Genomic DNA, 22349 nt, shown 5'->3' on the forward strand with positions numbered 1-22349 from the left:
CCTTTGTGCAGAAGATGTTGGCGTCTGTTTTTTCGTCCAGAAGAGATGTGTTCAGAAGTACGGATTGTTGGAGGTGGCGCTGTCACCCCCTAAAGCTTAGCTGTTATGTGGGGTGAGGGCCTGTGTGCTTTTGGCCTCAGCTAGCTCTCCCAGGGGTGAAAGCGGCAGCGACTCATGTCTTGCTCCGAGGGAACAATATCATAACCTAGGGAACCATGTATGGTTTGACAAAGCATTTTTTTGCTGTTTGGAAAAAGAAAAACATCTATCTCCAAAATACTGATTTTTTTTTCTTTTTAAAATTATTCCCAGAAGGGAGGACCTCGTGCTCTTATAAAGTTGAAGCAACAGGGTTGGGGATATGGTTAAAGGCGCTTGCTTGCAAAGCTTGCTGGCCCAGGATCAATTCCTCAGCACCCACATAATGCCTGTTGCCTACAAGCTCATGTGTCTGTGATCCAAGCAAGACCTAGAACTACATAGGAGGTGGAACCGAGAGAATGGGGAAGCTTCCAGGCCAGACCAGTGAGAAGGTGGAGCTCAGACGCCTTGCTGTCCTGTGACACACATGTGTTCACACACGAGAACAAGCCAGAGCATGGTGGTGCTAACCTGTAATCCTACCACTTGAGTTACGTAGCAAGACCTTGTGTCCAAAAAAAAAAAAAAGTGGGCTAGAGGGATGGCTTAGCAGGTAAAGCATTTGTCTGTGAAGCCTAAGAACTCAGGTTTGATTCCCCAGGATCCATGTAAGCCTGCTGCACAGGATGGTATATGCCTTTGGGGTTCATATGCAGTGGCTGGAGGCCCTGGTGTGCCCATTCTCTTTGCCTCTTTCTCAAATAAAATATTTTTTTTTAAAAAAGAGACAATCTCCCTCTCTCTATCTGCCTCTTTCTCTCTCTGTCTCTCTCAAATAAAATAAAATATTTTTAAAAAAAGGGGCTGGAGAGATGGCTTAGTGGTTAAGCGCTTGCCTGTGAAGCCTAAGAACCCTGGTTCAAGGCTTGATTCCCCAGGACCCACGTTAGCCAAATGCACAAGGGGACGCACGCATCTGGAGTTCGTTTGCAGTGGCTGGAGGCCCTGGCACGCCCATTCTCCCTCTCTATCTGCCTCTTTCTGTCTGTCCCTCTCAAATAAATAAAATATTTTTTAAAAAATAAAAAAGACAAAAAGTTGAGAAAGTGCTTTAGAAGTTTCTGTACTTGTGATCTGTGAGCAGTGACAATTTAGCTTCCTTGCAGTTTAAAAGATTCATGAGCTGAGGCATTTAAAAGACCACAGAAGCTGGGATCACACACTTAATCCCAGCAACCTGGGGGGGGGGGTAGAGGCCACCCTGAGAATTCCAGGTCAGCTTGGGCTAGAGCAAGATCCTACCTTGAAAAAAAAAAAAAGGAAAAAGGAAGAAATGTGTTCAAGAAAGACCACCAGACTGCTCTCAGAAACAGTATTGAGGATGAGAGAAGTTACTTTCTAGAAATGCTGGAGAATTTTGGAAAAACAGAGTCACCAAAAAAAAAAAAAAAAAAAAGATTGGATTTGAAAGTGAAGAGTCTTTAGAAATGGAAATTCCAAGCAGGCTCAAAACTCCTAGCAGGCCAGAGACTGCTTTTGAAGATGATAAATTGAAGCTTAGCATATATGTTTGCATAAAAATAAACAAATAGCTTTATAATTATGTGCAAGAATACATTTGTATATGACTCACATGCCTGTCTGATTATGTAAACTCAATGTGCTCCTTAACCCTAAAGCCAACTGTCCGGGAAGGATTAGAGTTGTGAGAATATGCCTTTAAAGGCATTTGGGACAATGCTTCCCAGCCACTTGGTATTTGGCCTTCGGGGCAACTGTTAGGCAAGGACTGCAGCATTTATGATTTTTCCTAATGATTCTTCTTTTCAAATGAAAGAGGTGAAGCTACCTTCTTTAAATTGATTTTAAGCCATGTATTGTACACACCTCAAATTCCTGCACTGGAAAGGCTGAGGCAGGAGAATCGCTATGTTTGAGGCCAGTGTGGACTACTGAGGGAGCTCCAGGTCAGCCTAGGCTAGACTGAGACTCTGCCTTAAAAAAAAAATCTATTTTTTTTTTTTTTAGAAGTTTTTAGATGCACAGCTAAATGGAGTGGGAAGTAAAGAGCATCCATCTGTCCCTCCTTTCTGCATGCCCAGCCTCTCCCATGGTCACCATCCTGTACCAGGGGTGTGTGTGTTACACAGGATGAACCTCTGCCAACCAATTGTCACCTTGAGTCCGTAGCTGATGTTAGGGCTCACTCTTGGTGTGTGTCCTTTGGTTTAGACCATCGTGAGGTCACAGGGCTTCTTGGTGATAATGCAGCTCCCAGTCCTGAAGCCGGCTGCCTCCGCTTGCTCATTTCGCCGCAGGGTGCTGTGCGCCTGGGCCCTTGGGTGTGAGCAGTGTGCAGGGAAGGCTCATTCCTTCGCCATGGCTTGTTACCGCTTCTTTCTAAGGCCAAGCCACATTCCATTGTTTCTTTTATGTTCACCCACTGAAGGCAATCCTGGTCACTTCCAGGTTTTTGTAATTAAGAAAGCTGGATGGATTGGAGAGATGGCTTAGGGCTAAGGTACTTGCCTGCAAAGCTGAAGGACCCAGGTTCAATTCCCCAGGACCCACGTGAGCCAGATGCACAAGGTAGCGCATGTGTCTGGAGTTCGTTTGCGGTAGCTGGATGCCCTGATATGTCCACTCTTTCTTTTTCTCTCTCTCTCTCTCTCTCTCTTTCTCCCTCTTTCTCTCAAATAAATAAATAAAAAGAAAAGAAGAAGGAAAGCTGGAGCTGGATGTGGTGGCGCATGCCTGTATCCCAGAACTCAGGAGGCTGTGAGGCCAAGGCCGGTCTGAGACTATGTAGTGAATTCCAGGTCAGTCTGGGCTAGAACAAGGCCGGGCGTGGTGGAGTACACCTTTAATCCCAGCACTCTGGAGGCAGAGGTAGGAAGATCACTGTGAGTTCGAGGCTGCCACTCAAATAAATAAATAAATAAATAAATAAATAAAACTGGAGACCGGGGAATGGTTAAAGGTGCTTGCTTGCAAAGCCTGCCAGCCTGGATTCCCTTCCCCAGTACCCACATAAAGCCACATGCACAAAGTGGTGCATGCATCTGGAGTTCTTTTGAGGTGGCAAGAGGCCATGTGGTGCCCATTGGGCTCACTCTCCCTCTAATAAAATATAATAAAAAATTTTTAATGACAACAAAAAGAATAAAAGTGCCAGAAGCATTCCTTAAATTTCCAGCCCTTAGGGCAAATCCCTAGGAAGTGTGATTTGCCAGATCCTAGTGAAATTGTGTAAAAGTTAAAATCCCTCTGGAGGCAGAGGTAGCGAATCTACTATAGTCACAGCGAGGCCAGAGCCGGAAGTCAGTGAAGAGGAAACCACAGTGCTTGTGCGACCGGACAGTTGAGGGTACCACGAGGGGAGGAGGTCCTGAGCAGGACAGCTGCCCCCGAGCTTTGTGTGTGGTTGTGAAGGGTGGTTTTCTTCTCCAGAGGAGGCCACGCCAACTTGGGCTTTGTATGTGTGTGTGTGGCGGGGGTGCACGCACGCACTTATTCAGGTCCGTGTTGTTTCTTCCTCAGTTACTTTTCACATTTTTTAAAAAAATTATTTGCAAGCAGAGAGATATAGACAGAGAGGGAGAGGCATGGGCATGCCAGGGCTTCCAGCTGCTGTAAAGGAACTCCAGCTGCATGTGCCACTTTGTGCAGCTGGATTTATGTGGGTACTGGAGAATCAAATCCAGGTCATTAGGCTTTGCAGGCAAGCGCCATAACCACTAAGCCATCTCTCCAGCCCTGCTCCTCACCTATAAAAAAATTGTTTACAGCACTGGGGAAATAAATGGCTTAGCGGTTAAGGCGTTTGCCTGTGAAGCCTAAGGACCCCGGTTCGATTCCCCAGGATCCACGTAAGCCAGATGCACAAGGTGGCGCATGTGTCTGGAGTTCGTTTGTGGTGGCTGAAGGCCCTGGCGTACTCATTCTCTTTCTGCCTCTCTCAAATAAATTATAAATAATAAATAAATAAATATTTAAAAAATATTTAGGTATATGTGTGCATGCACACATACACACACACATTCCAGGGTCTCTTGCTGCTACATAGGAATGCCCATCCAACTTTACATAGCTGGCTGGGGAACTGAACCCCAAGCAAGCACCTTTAACCACTGAGCAATCTCTCTAGCCTCCTTCACTTTACTTTTTGAGACAGGGTCTCTCACTGAACCTGGAGCTCACCAATTTAGCCAGACTAGCTGAACAGCAAGCCCTAAGCATAACTCTGCCTCCCTAGTGCTGGGATATAGGCTCACATTGACTTTGGGTCCTGGGGATCCAAGCTCAGGTCCTCATGCTTATGCCCCAGCCTCTGAAATATTTTTAAATAATACTTGGACCAATCTTAATTTTTTTAAATATTATTTATTTGAACATGTGCCACAGTTATTTTTGCCACTGCAAATGAACTCCAGATGTGTGTGTCGCTTTTTGGCGCCTGACCTTATGTGGGTGGCTGGGGAATTGAACTCTGGCCTGGAAGATTTGTAAGGAAGATCCTTTAAGTGCTAAGCCATTTCCTCAGCTCAAGCCATCCAATCTTTTACATTCCCAAAAGTAGATGGGAATCATATTCTGGGACTCTTCAAAGCCAACAGCAGATACAAAACTATCTGATTAAGAAAGACCCCAAAGGGCTAGAGAGATAGTTTAACAGTTAAGGTGCTTGCCTGTGAAGTCTAGGGACCCAGCTTTAACTCCCCAGGACCCATGTAAGGCAGATGCACATGGTGCATAGGCCTGGAGTTCATTTGCAGTGGCTAGAGGCTCTGGCACACCCATTCTCTCCTTCCCTCTCTCTCTCTAAAAAATAATAAAAAAAAATTAAAGGTCTAAAGAGATGGCTTAGCAGTTAAGACACTTGCCTGTGAAGCCTAAGGACCCATATTTCACTCTCCAGGTTCCACCTAAGCCTGATGCCCAAGATAGCACATGGGCACATGGTGGCACATGCATCTGGAGTTCGATTTCAGTAACTAGAGGCCTGGACACATTAATTCTCTCTCTCTCTCTCTCTCATAAAAATAAAATAAGCTGGGCATGGTGGCCTACGCCTTTAATCCCAGCACTCGGGAGGCAGAGGTAGAAGGATCTCCATGAGTTCAAGGCCACCCTGAGACTACATAGTTAATTACAGGTCAGCCTGGACCAGAGTGAGATCCTACCTCGAAAAACAAAACATAATAATAATAAGAAGAAGAAGAAGAAAATAAATTAGATCATTCTGCCTCTTTCTATCTCTCTCAAATAAATAAATAATATAATAAAATAAAAAACTGAAAGACTCCAAAGAGAAATTTCCCCTCCACCATCTTCCTTCACGTGTTCACAGAAAGTCCCATTAAATAGTCCCTCAGAAAAGGCATGGCGGGGGCAATGAGTTGACAGCACTCAGTCAGAGAAAATGGCATTTTGTAAAGGAATCTTTCCCCTCTCCATCCGAAAATACCTGACATTTTCAGCCATGAGAGAGAGGCAAGGCACTCAATTCAATGAACAACGCACTTTGGAAGATCTCAAACGCCCGAGCGTCTTGCGCTGGACAGCTATTTATCCAATGATGATCAGTGAACATGCCGTCCCCGGGGGCTTCTAGGAGACTGCCAGCAAGGTACCAACTCGTTTATACAAGGCTTCGCATGGCCGTACTTGACCACCCAGCAAGGTGGTGAAGACAGAGGGCCTCATACTTGCTTTGCCTTAAGAAAACGGGTGCAGGGGCTCGCCTCAAAACTGCTGCTGGGGCTTAGCAGATAGGAGGTTCAAAACCACAGGCTTCTGGGTGCTACAGGCTTGCTCAGCATGAGCGATGCTTTGGGTTCCAGCTCTACCATTGCTCCTCTCCCTCTGTCTCTCCCTCTCCCTCTCTCTCCTCTACCTCTCTATCCCTCCCTCCGTCCATCTCCTCTCTTCCCCTCTCTCTCCTTCCCCCCTCTCCAGTCCTTTTCTTGCCATTTCTCCCTCCCTCCCTCTATTTTCCTCTCCCCTTCCTGCTTTCTGTAGATGGGTTCTATTAGCTAAGCCCCCTTGGAATTGTTAGTCCCCCACAACTTGGGTCAACACCTCCAAACCCAGCTTTCTGGGGTCACACTCCTGGGGAAATCTATCTCATGGTGCTGATCTAGTGATTAGTTGAGGAAAGGCAGTAAAATGTAATGCTGCAAAAAAAAAACGCACTTCCTAATAATATAATGACTCTCCTTTCAAAGTCACCAAGTGACGCTGTGAAAGCTCGCGGGGCGGGTATGCCAGGCCTCCCTTCCATTCTGACAGCCAGTTTGGGACTCTTTCCAGGAAGCAAGTGATGATGGGCCTCAGGCTTCCCCTGCCTTTGGTCCTGGGCTCAGCGCAGGGGCAGTTTCCGCTCCTTTTACAGAGTAGCGCTTGCCCTCCACAATGCTCGGGGAGCTTCGCCCTCCCTCCCCAGGCCACCGAGGGGGCGGGATCTGAGAAGCAGGTGAACTTGGTGCTGGAGGGATGCGCAGGGGGCCGAGGTGCGGAACTGTCTGCGGAGCGGACCAGGCCTGGTGCCGCTCTCCTTGGCTTCGTGTTTGGAAAGCAAAGTTGGGGCAGTTGATCATGGAGCGCGGTCTCAAGGACTGCTTGAGACAAAAAGCCAGGAAGTGACTGGTGTTCTCCCCAGTTTACAAGTAGGGAAACTGAGGCACGGCAGGTGAAATTACTTGCTAGAAGGTGGCACTGGCAGACTTACAGACACCTGCCCTTAGCCTTCCTTGCCTGATCAGTTCCCTTCAAAATTTCTTGCCTTCAAGGGAATCATGACCTTCAAAAGACCCAGCACCAATACATGACCATCCCACTGTCCCTCGAGGCGGCTCAGTCTTCCCACCTGCACAATGGGGCTATGGTTAAACCAGGCTCCAGGGTCTCCCCAGCTCCTTCTCCGCTCACCTTCCGATTGGAAGCAGTGGGATTGCCGGTCCCTTCCCTTCCCTTCTTTTTCTGCTGTGCCCCAGCAGGGTCCCCTTTACACCCCAGGACGGCTCAGGACACAGCCTGGCGGCACCATATTTAGTCAGGGGGAGCCGGCAGCCCCAGCTGGTATGCGGAGCTGGGAATTCCTGCAGGAGGGAGCCCGCGCCTGGCCTTTTTGGGTTGTCTCCCTCCCAAGCCTAGGGACCTAGGAGCTGATCAGCGCAGGGATCAAGGCGTCCCCTGCTTGGAGCTGGGCCAGCCGGCTGCCTCAACCTCCTTTTATGGCCTGTGTGTGCGTGCGTGTGACGAGAGAGAGAGAGAGAGAGAGAGAGAGAGAGAGAGAGAAAAGAGAGAAGAGACAGGGACAGAAAAATGTCATAGGGACTGAAAGCCAGAAAGAGGGATGGGGAGAGTGTCAGACCAGAGAGACCTGGGGTACCTAGAGAGAGCTTGTAACCACCAGGTTCCCAGGGATTTCTTGGGGAGAGGGCACAGCTTGCAGCTTCCAGGCACCAGTGACCCCTCCCACACCTCTGAGGATCTTCACCTCCCAAATGACATAATGACGAGCCCCCTCCCCAGCCTCCCAACCTTCTGTTTGGCAGTTGCGGACTGGGGGGCCCCAAGATGAGTAGCCCCAGGCCCTAGCCAGTAAGGGGCACATCTCAGGGCTGCAGTCAACAGCAAGGGGGAGTGCGGGTGGCGGTGGGGTGATGGGGTGACAAGTCGGTCGTTTCCAGCAGCCACGGTGGTGGGGGGGTGGGGGGGAATGGGACGAGGCCCGCTATGCACTTCGCAAAGTCCAAAGAAGTCCCTTTTCCCTGCCCTTCTCACAAGGCACCATCTAGACGGTGGCAGGAGAATTAAAGAAAAGAAAAGAAAACAAAACAAAACAAAAAAACCCGCCTCTTCCCCAGCCCGGGCAGGAAGAGGTTAAAACCCCGGCAGCTGGAATACACCCGGGGAAGAAGTTCTCAAGTATCCCCCTTAGATGCTGCACGCTGCACCCCTTTTCTCTAGGGACCCCGCATCGTGGTGACTGCTCGAGCCAGGGGTGACGGGCGGTGCGTGCTGGTCCTCACGTCTTGCCAGGTGGGACACCTGCCGCCCTCCTCGGCCTGCAGGGACATGGGGGGGGGGTCTTGGTCTGCAAGGACACCCCCGGGGCCCTCCTTGGCCAGCAGGGACAACCAGGGGCCACCCCTCTCTGCCTACAGGGGGCGCCTCCGAGCCACGCGGACCCTCCCCGCGCCAGCCCCCGCCTCCCTCCCCCCGGGCCGCGGCCGTGCGCGCTATAAAGCCAGGCGTCCGAGGCGAGCAGGAAGATTTGGAACGCCCGGCCTCGGAGCTGTGCCAAATCCCAGCTCTCCTTCGCCCGTCCTCTCGCCAGCCCCTCCACCAGCAGATCTGTAAGTGGAGATGGTCCTGCTTGGGGCGGTCTGGGTGGTGGGCTGCAGTGTGCCCTGGGGAACCCCCTGAGGTGGGTGACTGCCACCCTCTTATAAAGACGGTGGCCACGTGCTCCATCTGCCCTAGAATCCCTCTTCAGTGTGCATTTCCCGCCAATGAGTGATTGGTACCCCCTTAGGATGCTGGTTAAAGATGCCAGTACCTAGACCCAGTTCCCAGTGCTGCTAGAATCTCCAGAAATAAAGCTACTTAAAAAAAAATAATAATAAAAATAAAGGGCTGGAGGGGTGGCTTAGGGGTTAAGGCTCATGCCTGCGAAGCCTAAGGACCCTGGTTCGATTCTCCAGGTCCCACATAAACCAGATGCAAATAGTGGCATATGCACCTGGAGTTCGTTTGCAGTGGCTGGAGGCCGTGGCACACCCATTCTCTCTCTCTCTCTCTCTCTCTCTCTCTCTCTTTCTCTCTCTCTCTCTCACACACACACACACACACACACACACACACACACATTCTAGCTCTTCCCCCCTTGCTCTGTCTTTAATAAATTTTAAAAAATCTTTAATAAAATAAAACCAGCAGCTGGCATATAAGCTGACTGGCAGGGCGCTTGCCTGGCATATGAGAGGTTCTAGGTTAATTCCCCACGAAGTGGAGGGAGGAGGGGGGCATCAGGACTTGAAGATTCTTGTTAGGAGGGTTACGTTCTGAGAACCTCCTGGTCCCAGGCACATAAAAAGTGCGGGAAGATCTAGAAGCGTGGCTCAGTTGTGGTGAGAATGGGTTCGGTGTGTTCAAAGCCCCTGTCGTGTGCTCTGGGGAGATGGTGTGTTTTTCTAGCGGTCTAGGGGGATGTCCGTGTTGATAACCCCTGACAGAGAAGGCCGGGCTGTAACTTAAAGTTTATTACAGCTCTGTTTCCTTCCAGACCACAGCCCCTGTAAATCAGCAAATAAAATCACGTCCCCTTTGACCTCAGGGTCAACCCTGATACAGAAGTCCCCATTGGCGGCCCCGCCCACAAGCACACCTGGTCAGGGTTGCTGGGGTCACCTGCACCAGTCCTCAGCAACATTACTGTCCCGTGGAGGATGTAGCAGGAGAAATTGTGCAGCTTCCAACACTGGGGGAGCCGGGCGGGGGGGGGGGCGGGGGGGGGGGTCCTGCCCCTTCCGGAAAGACACCCTTCAAAGCTCAGCCTGTCCAGAAGCAAGAGAGCAATGTTTAGAAACCTTGGGCTGTGTGCTGGCTGGGGAAACGGGAAGGGAAGTCTGGCCGACTGTTAGTAAACTGCCTTGTCTCCCTTTGGTGCAGACACCTCCATTTCTTTGGTTTATGTTAAGATGCGATTTTAGAATCAGTTTGAAGAAGCGACGGAATAGCAGGGAGGGTCTTTGACCACTGAAGCATCCTCTTCAGAGCGGTTTTATAAAGCATGTTGAGGGGGGTGAAGTGACCCCAGCATCACACAGCTGGTAAATGATACAACCCGCTTCCCCCAGTTTCCAGTTTGTCTGATGCTATCCGTACCGTACCCTTGACCTTAGCATCTTGTTCTTTACTTTCTTTTTATTTCTTTACTTGTTCTTTCCTTGCTGAAGTCAGGCTGCTGGCATGACCCCATGCTTCCAGCCAAGTAAATATTTGAGGAAAACTTAAACTGACCTTTTGTAGGCTTTGGATTAGATGCACGGTTTGTCCCCCACCCCTACCCCGTGGGGTGATGGTCAGTAGAAGTCTATGACCTTAGGTGGGCTGCCATCCCAAAGGCCTAAAATGTGCACTTGCTGGCCTTCTTTGAGAAGCCTCCAGGATTTGCCTCGTAAACATCATGGAGGGATTTTTTTTATTTTTATTTTATTATTATCATGTCTGAAATAGACACGATATGCCGTACAAGGTAGTTGTTATGGATTTATAATTACTTTTCTGTGGGAGGGCTGGGGATGGAGGCAGACATGCCCATGTATGGTAGCGTTTTCCATGAGGCCATCTCGAGGCCCCTGGCCAATCACCCAGCCTTACACTGCAGCCTGCCTGGCCAGGGCTCTGGGGATTTCTCTGTCCTGTCCTTCCCAATCGGGAACCAGTGGTGGAGCCCAGAGCAGGGCACTTGGGAGGCAAGGGAGACTTAAAAAAATTTTTTTTTCCCTAAATCCTATCCTTTCTTATTTATAAGTTTTATTTTCTGTTGGAAATTGTCTTCTTTCTCCTGGGCTCAAATGCCAACAGGTAGAATTTACACCCCAGCACCACTGAGGAATTCTACAGTTGGACATAAGCTCCACTTTTCTGGAAAAGCAAACCATTTCAGATCCATGAGAATCAGAAGGTTACAAACAGATTTAAAAATCATCTTTACTTGCTGGGTGTGGTGGCTCACAACTGTAATCCCAGCACTATGGAGGCTGAGGCAGGAGACTTGCATGAGTTTTAGGCTAAGCTGGGCTACGTAGCAAGTACTAGGCCAGTCTAGGATACAGTGGGAGATCTGTCTCAAAAACAAAAGCATCAATTTTTTCCCCTTCTGGTCTCCCTGAATGTTTCCCCAAGTGTAAAACAGGATAAGAAGAGCCTATAGGTGTGGAGCCCTGTCACTGCCAATCTCCCAGGTCCTCCGTCCAGAAGCGGGGCCAGTTCAGCAGAGGATCACCGCCCGCCACACCGCCCTGGCTCTCATCTGTAGCCCTGCAAAGACAAATCCCTTTGGCATCAATACCAATACTTTCCCCCTGTTTTGCAAATGCGGGCTCCATACAACTCGCTTCAGAGTTCAACTAGCCAATAAATGACACCATTCTACACACCACCGGGGAGCTCCAGACACACGCACCACCTTGTACATCTGGCTAATGTGGATACTGGGGAATTGAACCTGGGTCCTTAGGCTTTGCAGGCAAGCGCCTTAATCACTAAACCATCTCTCTAGCTCAAGGTTTTTTTTTTTTGGTTTTTCAAGGTAGGGTCTCACTCTGTTCCAGGCTGACCTGGGATTCACTATGTAGTCTCAGGGTGGCCTTGAACTCACCATGATCCTCCTACCTCTGCCTCCCGAGTGCTGGGATTAAAAGCGTGTGCCACCACGCCCGGCTTCAAGGTTTTTATTTTTTTAATGTTTTTGTTTATTTGAAAGAGAAAGTGTCAGAGAGGGAGAGGGAGTATGGACTCTCCAGAACCTCTTGCCACTGCAAAAAACTCCAGACCCATGTGCCACTTTGTGCATCTGCAGGCAAGTGCCTTAACTGCCAAGCCCTCTCTCCAGCCCTACTTTGTGCATCTGGCTTTACACGGGTACTGGGGACTCAAACCCAGGCTGTTAGGGTTTGCAAGAAAGCACCTTCGACCGCTGAGCCCTCTCTCCAGCCTGGGGAGGAAAGTTTCTTATTCTGGCTTCCAGTCTCAAGGGGAAGCTCCATGATGGCAGGGAAAAGACGGCAGAGCAGAGGCTGGGCATCACCTCCTTGCCAACATCAGGTGGGCAACAGCAGCAGGAGAGTGAGCCAAACTCTAGCCAAGGGGTGGTGGCTAGAACACCCCCAAGACCGCTCCCAATGACACATCTCCAGCAAGGCTCCACCTGCCAAAGTGCCACGAGCTGAGGAACAAGCACGCAGAACATGAGTTTTGGGGTGACCTGTAGTTCAAGCCACCATCACTGGCACACTTCAGTTGGTGGTCATTTATAACAATGGGACCCGAGATGCCAAGGAACTCGGTGAGGCACAGCTGCTATTGAAGGAAATACGAGACCCCATGCGTCTTTGTCCCCCCCCCTTTTTTTTTAACTCTGAGATAGTAAGAATGAGAGAGAGAGGGAGAGAGAGAATTGGAGCGCTAGAGCCTCTGGCCAGCGTAATCAAACTCCAGATGTGTGTGCCACCTTGTGCACATGTGTGACCTTGTGCACTTGTGCCACCTGTGTGTGTCTGGGCTTACATGGGACCTGGAGAGTTGAACATGGGTCCTTAGGCTTCATAGGCAAGGTCCTTAACCACTAAGCTATCTCTCCAGCCCTGTTCTTTTTCATAAGACATCCTCAGCCCAGATTTTTCTTTCTGCAGATCCAGTTCTATGTGGGGCTCAATGCGGTGATTAGAATTGTCTAGCTGTTACTGCCCTGCGGCACACAAGCTCCTCTGTGATCAGCTCTGGGTCCCTGTGGGATCTTTCCCAGCTCACCTTGCTTTCACAGTGGATCCTTGGGTCCCTGATCCTCTTCCTGTCTTCCTGTCACCCTTGACCTGTAGTCACATTGATGTCTGCCACAGGACCAAGGATCATTAGACACTGGAGTTCTGAGAAAGCCAGACTGGAATTTAAAGGGACTCTTTATTTTTTGGAAAAGAGATGAGAGAAAGAGAAGGAATGAGAATGAGAATATGGGTATACCAGGGCTCCCGCTACTGCAAACTAACTCCAGATGTATGTGCCACCCTATGCATCTGGTCCTATGTGGGCACTGAAGAATTGAACCCAGGGCTGACAGGCTCCACAAGCAAATGACCCCAACTTCTGAGCAGGTCACCTCCTTAGCCTGAAAGGGACTCTCATATGTGATCAGAGCATGGAGGAAGAAATGCCAGAAGGGGAAAGTGAGGCGTCTATAACTTATCAAGGTCAACCTCATCCTTGCCAAAGTTGTTAAGAAAGGGTCAGAGGACTGGCCTGGTCATGCCGGCGGAGCTGAACTTGCCGTCTCTGCCAGGGGTTCACATTGTATGTGTTCAATCAAATGTGGATTGAAAATATTTTTTTCTTTTTGGTTTTTTGAGGTAGGGTTTCACTCTAGCTCAGGCTGACCTGGAATTTACTATGTAATCTCAGGGTGGCCTTGAACTCACGATAATCCTCCTACCTCTGCCTCCCAAGTGCTGGGATTAAAAGTGTGCACCACCACGCCCAGCTGAAAATATTTTTTAAAACTTTTTATTTATTTGTAAGCCGAGAGAGAGAGAGGAGACAGACAGAGAGAGAATGGGTGCACCAGGGCCTCTAGCCATTGCAAATGAACTCCAGATGCATGTGCCACCTTGTGCATCTGGCTTACTTGGGTACTGGGGAATTGAACCTGGGTCCTTTGGCTTTGTAGGCAAGTGTCTTAACCATTAAGCCATTTCTCCAGCCTCCAAAATATTTTTGTTTTGGCATATGAGTGTGTAGTATGCGTGGCTTAGTGTATGGATGTAGTGTGTGCATGAGTATAAGCAGATATGTGTGCCCCATACACACACATGCAGAGCCAGAGGAGCACGTCAGTGTCCTCTGCTGTCACTCTCCCGTGTTGTTCCCTTGAGCCGGAGTCACTCCCTGAACCTGGAATGTCTCTTTCTTTCTTTCCTTCTTTCTTTCTTTCTTTCTTTCTTTCTTTCTTTCTTTCTTTCTTTTTTTTTTTTTTTTGTCAGATTGATTGGCCAGTGAGTCTCACTGATTCTCCTGTCTCTGCCCTCCCTGCTCCTGTAGGACTGGGGTTGCAAGCATGCATGGCCATGCCCAGCTTTCTGTGTGGGTGCAGGGGATTGAACTCAGGCCCACCCAGACCCTCATACTTGAACATCTAATGATTTTGGTATTCAAGAAGGTCCTGATACCAGTTAAAGGTTAACTGCCTGTCTGTCCCTCCTCTAGTGAAACAGTCGGTCATGTAGGACCTCAGAAGTGTGGGAGACTTCCAGGGTCATTCTAGTCATTCCCCAGACTCCACATAGCATAGCTTTCTGCCCGATGCTTCTCTTGTGTTGCCTCTCTCTGCATGGGTAGCATCTACTTGTCTATCATTCCCAAACTCTTCCAAGTCAAACTTCCCTTTTCATACAATATTGGCATTCTGTAAACTATCTTCAACATATTTCTATATCCTATGTCTTCATAGTTTTTATTTATTTATTTGAGAGTGATGGGGGTGGGGGAGAATGGGTGCTCCAAGGCCTCCAGCCACTGCAAACGAACTCCAGACATGTGCACCCTCTTGTGCATTTGGCTAACGTGGGTCCTGGGGAGAAGAGCCTAGAGTCGGGGTCCTTAAGCTTCACAGGCAAGTGCTTAACCGCTAAGCCATCTCTCCAGCCCTGTCTTCACAGTTTTTATCAGCTGTGTAATGATGTTATAGGGGTGTTTGACATCTTAATCACTTATTAACACGTATGAGGGTCACACCGTTGTTTGTTATAACAGGGCTTTTGGAGCATTATTCTATTGTATTATTGTATTGTACTGTTACTTTCTGGAAATGCCTGGGCCCAGAAGTGTGTTAGAGCTTACTTGTTCATTTTGGAATATTTGCATACACATAATGAGTAGCTTAGAGATGGGACCCAAACAAATCTAAACAAAATTCATTTATGTTTCCTCTTCACCTTATGGACATAGCCCCAAAGTCATTTTGTACAGTATTTTTAGTTCTGTGTTTTTAAAAACATATTTCATTTTATTCATTTATGAGAGAGTGAGAGAGAAAGAGGCAGATAGAGAATGGGCACACCAGGGCCTCCAGCCACTGTAAGAAGTACAGATCCACACACCACCCTGTACCTCTGGTTTTACGTGGGTACTGGGGAATTGAACTTGGGTCCATTGGCTTTGCAGACAAGCACTTTAACCGCTAAGCCATCTCTCTAGCCCTCTAGCTCTGTGTTTTAACTGTGACCTGTCACAAGGTCAAGTATGAACTTTTCTACTTGAGCTATCTGTCATGTTGGCATGCAAAAGATTTTAAATATTTTTTTTTTATTTGAGAGCGACAGACACAGAGAGAAAGGCAGATAGAGGGAGAGAGAGAGAATGGGCGTGCCACGGCTTCCAGCCTCTGCAAATGAACTCCAGACGCGTGCGCCCCCTTGTGCATCTGGCTAACGTGGGACCTGGGGAACTGAGCCTCGAACCGGGGTCCTTAGGCTTCACAGGCAAGCGCTTAACCGCTAAGCCATCTCTCCAGCCCAAGATTTTAAATTTTAGAGCTGTCTTACTTTCTTGTTGCTGTGGCTAAACACCTGACAAGAAGCAACTTAGGATGGAAGGGCTTATTTTCACTTACAGTTCAGCGGTATATGGTCCATCATGGTGGGGAAGGTGTGGTGACCAGAGCTTGAAGCAGCAGGTCACATTGCCTGCACAGCAGAGAGGTGAATGCTGTTCCTCAAAGGGACCCCAGATCATGGAATGGGGCCCCCCATTCAGGGTGGATCCTCCCACTTCAATTAACCTAGTCAAGTTCATGCCCAGAGATTTGTTGCCCTGGTGCTTCTAAATCCTCTCAAATTCACAGCCAGGAATCAGCTATCGTAGGAGCTTTGTGGGTTCAGGATGCTTAGCTTCTATGTCTTTTTGTCTAATATCACAAGTTTGGCTGGGGCATTGATTCTCAGCATAGCGCGTGTGTGGTTCAGCGGACACCCACATTTGAAATGCAAGGTTTTCCTAGATAGTCCTCAGAGAGCCGGGGAATGTCACTTCTGCTACTGCATTTATTACAAGCGGCGCTGTGTCCTGAGGTGTCAGACACCAAGCATAGTGGCACTCTGAGGGACACCAGGGACCAGTCGGCTCTCTCTTGTCAAAGGCCATCCACAGGGGTGACCTTCAGTCTTAACCACCCAGCTCTCTTGCCAGGGAGGACAAAATATTTTCACTTTAGTTACCAAGTGAACTCCCTTGTGAAGTGACTTGAAAAGCAACTGGGATTCCTGGGAGTTTGGCCCACACCATGTGGCCGTATAGCAGGTTCATGCCCGCCTTTCCCTGGTAAGCAGAGGTGGGGTCCCCTTGGAGACACAAATGGAAGTGTACTTGAAATCCCAGAGATGGGGAGGCAGAGACAGGAAGATCCCTGGGGTTTGCTGGCCAACTAGTCTGCTAATCACTCTACCAGTGGGCCACATCCCAGCCCCTGTTTTTTTTTTAAGTTTATTTATTTTTAAATTTTTATTAACATTTTCCATGATTATAAAATATATCCCATGGTAATTCCCTCCCTCCCCACCCCCACACTTTCCCATTTGAAATTCCATTCTCCATCATATTACCTCCCCATTACAATCATTGTTTTTTTTTTTTTTTTTCTTTTTAAGGCAGGGTATTTCTATGTAGCCCACGCAGGCCTTGAACTTACATCCTCCTGAGATTACAGGTTTATGCCACAATCCCAGGCAGGCAGCTATGATCTTGTGAGCTACTTTTCGTTCCTCCCTGTTTCTTGCCTTACTGTAACTGTCCCCAACTTTGAAAGCAAGGCTCTGAGTACAGGCTGAGGCAAGTCCTTATGACACAGTAAAAATGACAACATCAGAATGTGTCCTGTATCCTGTGCATGCTTGCCATTCCTTCTGTTCCCAAGCTCTCTGCTTGCTTCAAAGACATGGACAGAAATCACCAGAGTCTCTGGGAAAAACATCATTATTCAGCTGCCACCATGACCTGCAATAGGCATGGACAAGCTACTTAATCTCCGTGTGCCTCGGTTTCCTCATTCGTAAAGGAGTGATGGTGTATCGCCTTAGTTTTTTTTTGTTTGTTTGTCTTTGTGGTGTTGGGAATGGAACCCATAGTCTTTCACATGCTGGGCAACTACTTTGCCATGGAATTATACACCCAGCTGTCCTCCTTGTTTTTCTTGCTTCTTTTGGAGAGAGAGAGAAAGAAAGAGGGAGAGAGAGAGAGACAGAGACAGAGAATGAGCATGTTAGTAGGGCCTTCAGCCATTGCAAAAGAACTACAGATGTGTGCGCCCCCTTGTGCACATGTGTGACATTGCGTGCTTGCATCACTGCATCTGGCTATATGGGACCTGGAGATTCGAACATGGGTTCTTAGGCTTTGCAAGCAAGCACTTTAACTGCTAAGCCATCTCTTCAGCCCTTCTTCCTTTTGATGTCTGTGGGTGTGGGTGGATGTACAGGCATGCATATGTGTGGAGGCCAGAGGACAACCTTAGATGTCCTTCTTCAAGAATAATGTTCCTCATCCTTTTTCTTTCTTTCTTTCTTTATTTTTTTTTTGGTTTTTCAAGGTAGGGTCTCACTCTAGCCCAGGCTAACCTGGGATTCACTATGTAGTCTCAGGGTGGCCTTAAACTCATGGCAATCCTCCTACCTCTGCCTCCCAAGTGCTGGGATTAAAGGCGTGCGCCACCACGCCCGCCTCTCTCCATCCTTTCTCCGTGACAGGTTTTCTCACTGGGCTGAGTGGAGCTCACCCATTAGGCTAACCTAGCTGGCCAGAGAGCCTCAGGGATCCTCCCTTCTCGGCCTCCCTGGTGCTGTGATTACAGGCGTGTGCCACTAGGTCTGGAATTCTTGTGTGGATTGTGAGGATGGATCTCAGGACCTCATGCTTGTGAGATAAGCACTTTGCTCTGTGAGCCGTCTTCCCAGTCCCTGCTAGGGTTTCCTGAGGCAGTGCGGTGACATGGTGTGGCACTCTGTATGATTTAGCGACGGTTATTCCTGGTGTTGGCATTCATAATGTGCTCACTCACTGGATCTCCTCAAAGGCAACTGTGTGATCAAGCATCATGGGATCCTCAGGCTTATAGGTTTTGAGTAGCTCTCTCTTGGATTACAAGATCCCCCAGAGCCCCCCAGGTCTTGTGAGAGTTTTCTGCACATCAGTGAAGGGCAGGGACCTTGTGATGCCTGCCCACTGAGGTTGACATCAGTGCCGCGTTGGAAGAGCATTAGAGCCTCCAAATCCCACTGTACCCCGAGTCCCAGGCATGGAGGTTCCACATGGCTTCTAGTCTGGGAACCGCAACCGCAGCCGGCTCCCCTCTGACCAACGCTCCCCTCACACTTCACGGCTGTCAACGGCTTCAAAGCCGCAGGGTGCAGGCGCTCACTCCTTTTTAGGCCAGAGACCAAATCTTTGCAGTTGAGCTTGTTCGTGTTTGAGTCTAGGATTAGATGGTTGCTGGCAGTGTGGGTCCCTGTGTCCTTTCACTTCTCTGTTGAATTGTTTATGACTTTCTTTTTTCTAACTTAAGCAATTTATCTTCATGTAACCAGAAAGAGGCCTTGGGGCTGGGGAGATGGGTCAGTGGTTAAAGGCACTACTTGCAAAGCCTGCCAGCCCAAGGTTCAATGCCTAAGCCACCCATGTAACCAGACTCAAGAGAGTGGCACAAGCATCTGGCATTCATTTGCAGTGGCAAGAGGCCCATGTGCAAATATTTATTATTATTATTATTATTATTTAAAGAACAGGGCTGGAGAGATGGCTTAGCAGTTAAGGCATTTGCCTACACAGCCTAAGAACTCTTTCGAATCTTCAGGTCCCATGCAGCCACAGTGATGCAAGTGCGCAATGTCGCATATGTGCGCAAGGGGGCGCACATGTCTGGAGTTCATTCGCAGCAGCTGAAAGCCCTGGCATGCCCATTCTCTCTCTCTCTTCCTCTGCCTCTTTCTCTCTAAAAATAAATAGTAACAAAAATTTAAAGGACAAACTTCAACTTGTCATTGGTCACATAGTAATATAAACATAAACATAACGTTACTGAGCTATGTGCTTAAAGGTTAGGTGGAAATATTGCTTTGAGACATTGTTTCACTCTGTTGCCCAGGCTGGCTTGGGACTCAGCCTCTCATTGCTGGGGTTATAGGCACGCACCACTTAGCCTTATGGGAGGCCATGCTGAATACTACGTGTCTGAAAGAACGGGCTTCTGGCAGCCTGCCCTGCTTGCGTGGGAGACAGACTACGCAGGCTCCATAGAAGACCCGGGTTCACATCCCAGCTCTGCAGCTTCCTTCGTCTTTCTGCGCCCTGGCTTCCATGCCTATAGGGCCCAGCTGGCTGTGAACCATGTCCTCCCACAGGGATGATGTTTCTTAATGGTCCTGCACATGGAAGGTTTAGCCCAGGGCTACAAGGGGTCCTGGGTCTCGTCACTGTGTTTAGAAAACAGCTCTGGAGCTTCCTAGTACCAAGCTAGCCTGGACTACATAGAGAGACCCTATCTCAAGAGAAAAGAGTTCTGCAGATGCCATCAGAGACCCAGTGGTCCAGGGCGGGGAGATGGCTCAGGGCTTAAAGGTGCTGCTTGCAAAGCCTAGCTGCTGAGGTTCACTCAATTCCTCAGGACCCACACAAAGCCAGATGCACAGAGCGGCACATGTATCTGGAATTTGTTTACAGTGGCCAGAGAGCTGACGTGTCCATTCTCTTTCTTTCTTTTTTTTTTTTTAAATTTAATTTATTAGTTTTCATTTCAGTGAATACAGGCAGTTTGGTACCATTATTTAGGCTCATCTGTGATCTACCCCCTCCCATTAGACCCTCCTTGTTAATGAAAATGGGTCATGCATTGTGGAGTTAGCCCCCAGTTATTAGTATGATAAATGTCTCTGCAAATCATGACCCAACATGTAACTCTGACATTCTTTCCGCCCCCTCTTCCGCAAGATTTCCCTGAGCCATGTTGGGTTCATTTTTGGTCTGCTTCAGTGCTGAGGTGTTGGGGCATCTGAGGCTCTGGCTCTCTGATTTGGTAGGAGTTGATTTTTCTCTGCGTTGATCTCCTTCCCCTTTGTGCTGGTATCCAGTTCACAGGAAAACATCACCCTTGCTTATTTCACCAGTTGTCCTTAGTTTCAGTTGGGCCCCTTTTGAGGTATGTTGGGGCAGCTCTCTTCTTAGGATCTGCATCTATCTGGAAAAGAGAAGCAGATTCTTTTTTTCCCCTTGTTGTTTGTAGTGCAGCTAGGCGGTTGCCATCTTGACCGGAAGTTGGTGAGGCTTTTATCCATTCTCTTTCTTTCTCACCCCCCCTCTCAAATAGGTCTCAAATAAGTAAATAAATATTAAAAAACAAAGAGAGAGAGAGAGAGGGAGGAATCGCCAATGAGACATGGTACAATATCTACATTATTTCCAAGGGGCATATACCAGATGCTGGTGTCTACTCCAAGCACGGGGAAAAAAAATCAAGAAACAAGATCGTTTGTCCTATAGTGTCTCGCGTTCTGGAATTGGTTGCACACCCTTGGCGTGGCTTCTGGGTTCTGCTGGCCTGCATTTCCTCTAAGCATATGTTAACTTCCCAGGCTTCCTGGGTGCCAGCCCTGCCCCCTCGCTTTCCTGTGAGAGCAGTTCTTTGATGGCAGTGGTCCCATCTGGAGGCTGATTTGTGGTGGTTGATTTTGTTTGTTTTGGGGGTGATAGGATCTTACTCTGTGGCCAAGGATGGCTTAAACTTACTGCTGTCTTCCTGCCTCAGCCTCACAAGGGCTGATATTGCAAGTGTGAGCCACCATACCTGGCTGTATCTGGAAGCTTTTAATGTCCATTCTGCCTCTGTGTGTGTGTGTGTGTGTGTGTGTGTGTGTGTGTTTCTGATCATGTGAAAGTACAGGGTTACATGGTACCAGCCTGATCCATGCCCCATAAAGTTTTCATGTGCTTTATAAATAATAGAATTCATCTCAAGATGGGGACCCTGGCCCGGCATCATGAATATTCCTTGGGAACTTGCAAGAAATGCAAATCCTTGAGGCCTGGGGGCAACTGGCAGTGTTTAACATGTGCAAAGGCCAGGCTTAATTCCTGTTGTAGTCAGGTTCACGTTGCTGGCAGAAATTACCTGACCAATAGCAGCGTATGGGGAAAAAAAAGGGGGAAAACAATGACATGAGCAGAGGGTGGACATCACACCCTGGCCAACATAAGGTGGACAATAGCAACAGGAAAGTGTGTCAAACACTGGCAAGGGGAAACTGGCTATAACACCTATCAGCCCACCTCCAACAGTATACCACCTCCAGGAGGCTTTAATTTCCAATTGCCATCAGCTGGGGAGACTAGCATTCAGAACACCTAAGTTTATGGGGGACACCTGAATCAACCCACCACAATTTTCAACACCAAAAAAGGGGGGGGTCCTGGGGAGATAGCTCAGTGGGTAAAGTGCAGGAAGACCTGAGTTCAGTTCTCTGCACCCATGTGCAAATGCTGAGTGTGACCGTGCATGTCTGTAATTCCAGCACTGGGGTGGGGGTGGGGAACGAAGACAGACGGAGAATCCCTGGGGCTCTCTGGCCATCCTGTCTAGTCTCATCCGCGAGCTCCAGGCCAGTGAGAGACCCTGTCTCAAAAAGAGGTGGATGGGAGCTGGGGCGATGGCTTAGTGGTTAATTCCCCAGTACTCACGTAAGCCAGATGCACAAGGTAGCGTATTCATCTGCACTTCGTTTACAGTGGCTAGAGGCCCTGTGGCACACATTCTCTTTCTGTCTATCTGCCTTTTACTCTCTCTAAAAGAAAAAAAAAAAAAAAAAGTGGATAATGGCTGAGGAACACCACTCAAGGTTGACCATTAGCCTCCACATACAATGAGCAATGGATCCACACATCCATGTACAAGCACGCGTACACCACACACACACACACACACACACACACACACACAATTCTGGGGCCCACCAAGCCTGCTGACTTTGAAGCCTGCACGCGCAGAAATGAGGGAACTGTCTATCTCGGGGCTTGGAAGAGGCATCGCCAAGACTCCTTTTATTGTGGGTTGCAAAGTGACTGCATTCTAGTTTAACATTTCTTCATTACCTGAAATGCTTCCATGAGCATTTGTAGAGACTGGAGTGGATGGTGAGGGCGGAGGGGAGAGCGCTGTGAGGACTGAGCAAAATTCAGAAACGGTTTCCAGAGGCAGAACATAGGATCATCCAGCCCAGGACAGAGCATGTTCCCTACACGTCTTTTGTTTCACTTTTGGAGTGAATGCACCAATTGTTCCCGTTTAGGGGCTGGTTTGCTTACTTTCCCTTTCCGTTCTCCTCCCTTCCCCTCCCTCCCTCCTCCCCTCCCCTCCTCTTCTCTCCTCTCCTACGAGAGCAAGCCTCCCTCCAGAAATCGTCTTTTCTCTCTGAGCAAGCAGCTCGTGATTTTTATTGTTGTTTACA

The 22349-nt window shown here is 48.6% G+C and overlaps 1 protein-coding gene across 2 annotated transcripts in view; it reads left to right on the forward strand.

The window, feature by feature from the left end:
• Positions 1-8370: 8370 nt before the first annotated feature.
• The window catches only part of Myh11 (myosin heavy chain 11), a 122261-nt gene continuing 108282 nt past the window's right edge, over positions 8371-22349 (forward strand). For both annotated transcript variants that reach the window (XM_045161840.1, XM_045161841.1), the window contains exon 1: positions 8371-8444. The gene's annotated coding sequence lies outside the window, so the exon portion shown is untranslated. The remainder of the gene's footprint in view (positions 8445-22349) is intronic.

The sequence above is a fragment of the Jaculus jaculus genome, chromosome 11, assembly GCF_020740685.1.
Source record: "Jaculus jaculus isolate mJacJac1 chromosome 11, mJacJac1.mat.Y.cur, whole genome shotgun sequence".
Taxonomy (NCBI): Eukaryota; Metazoa; Chordata; class Mammalia; order Rodentia; family Dipodidae; genus Jaculus; species Jaculus jaculus.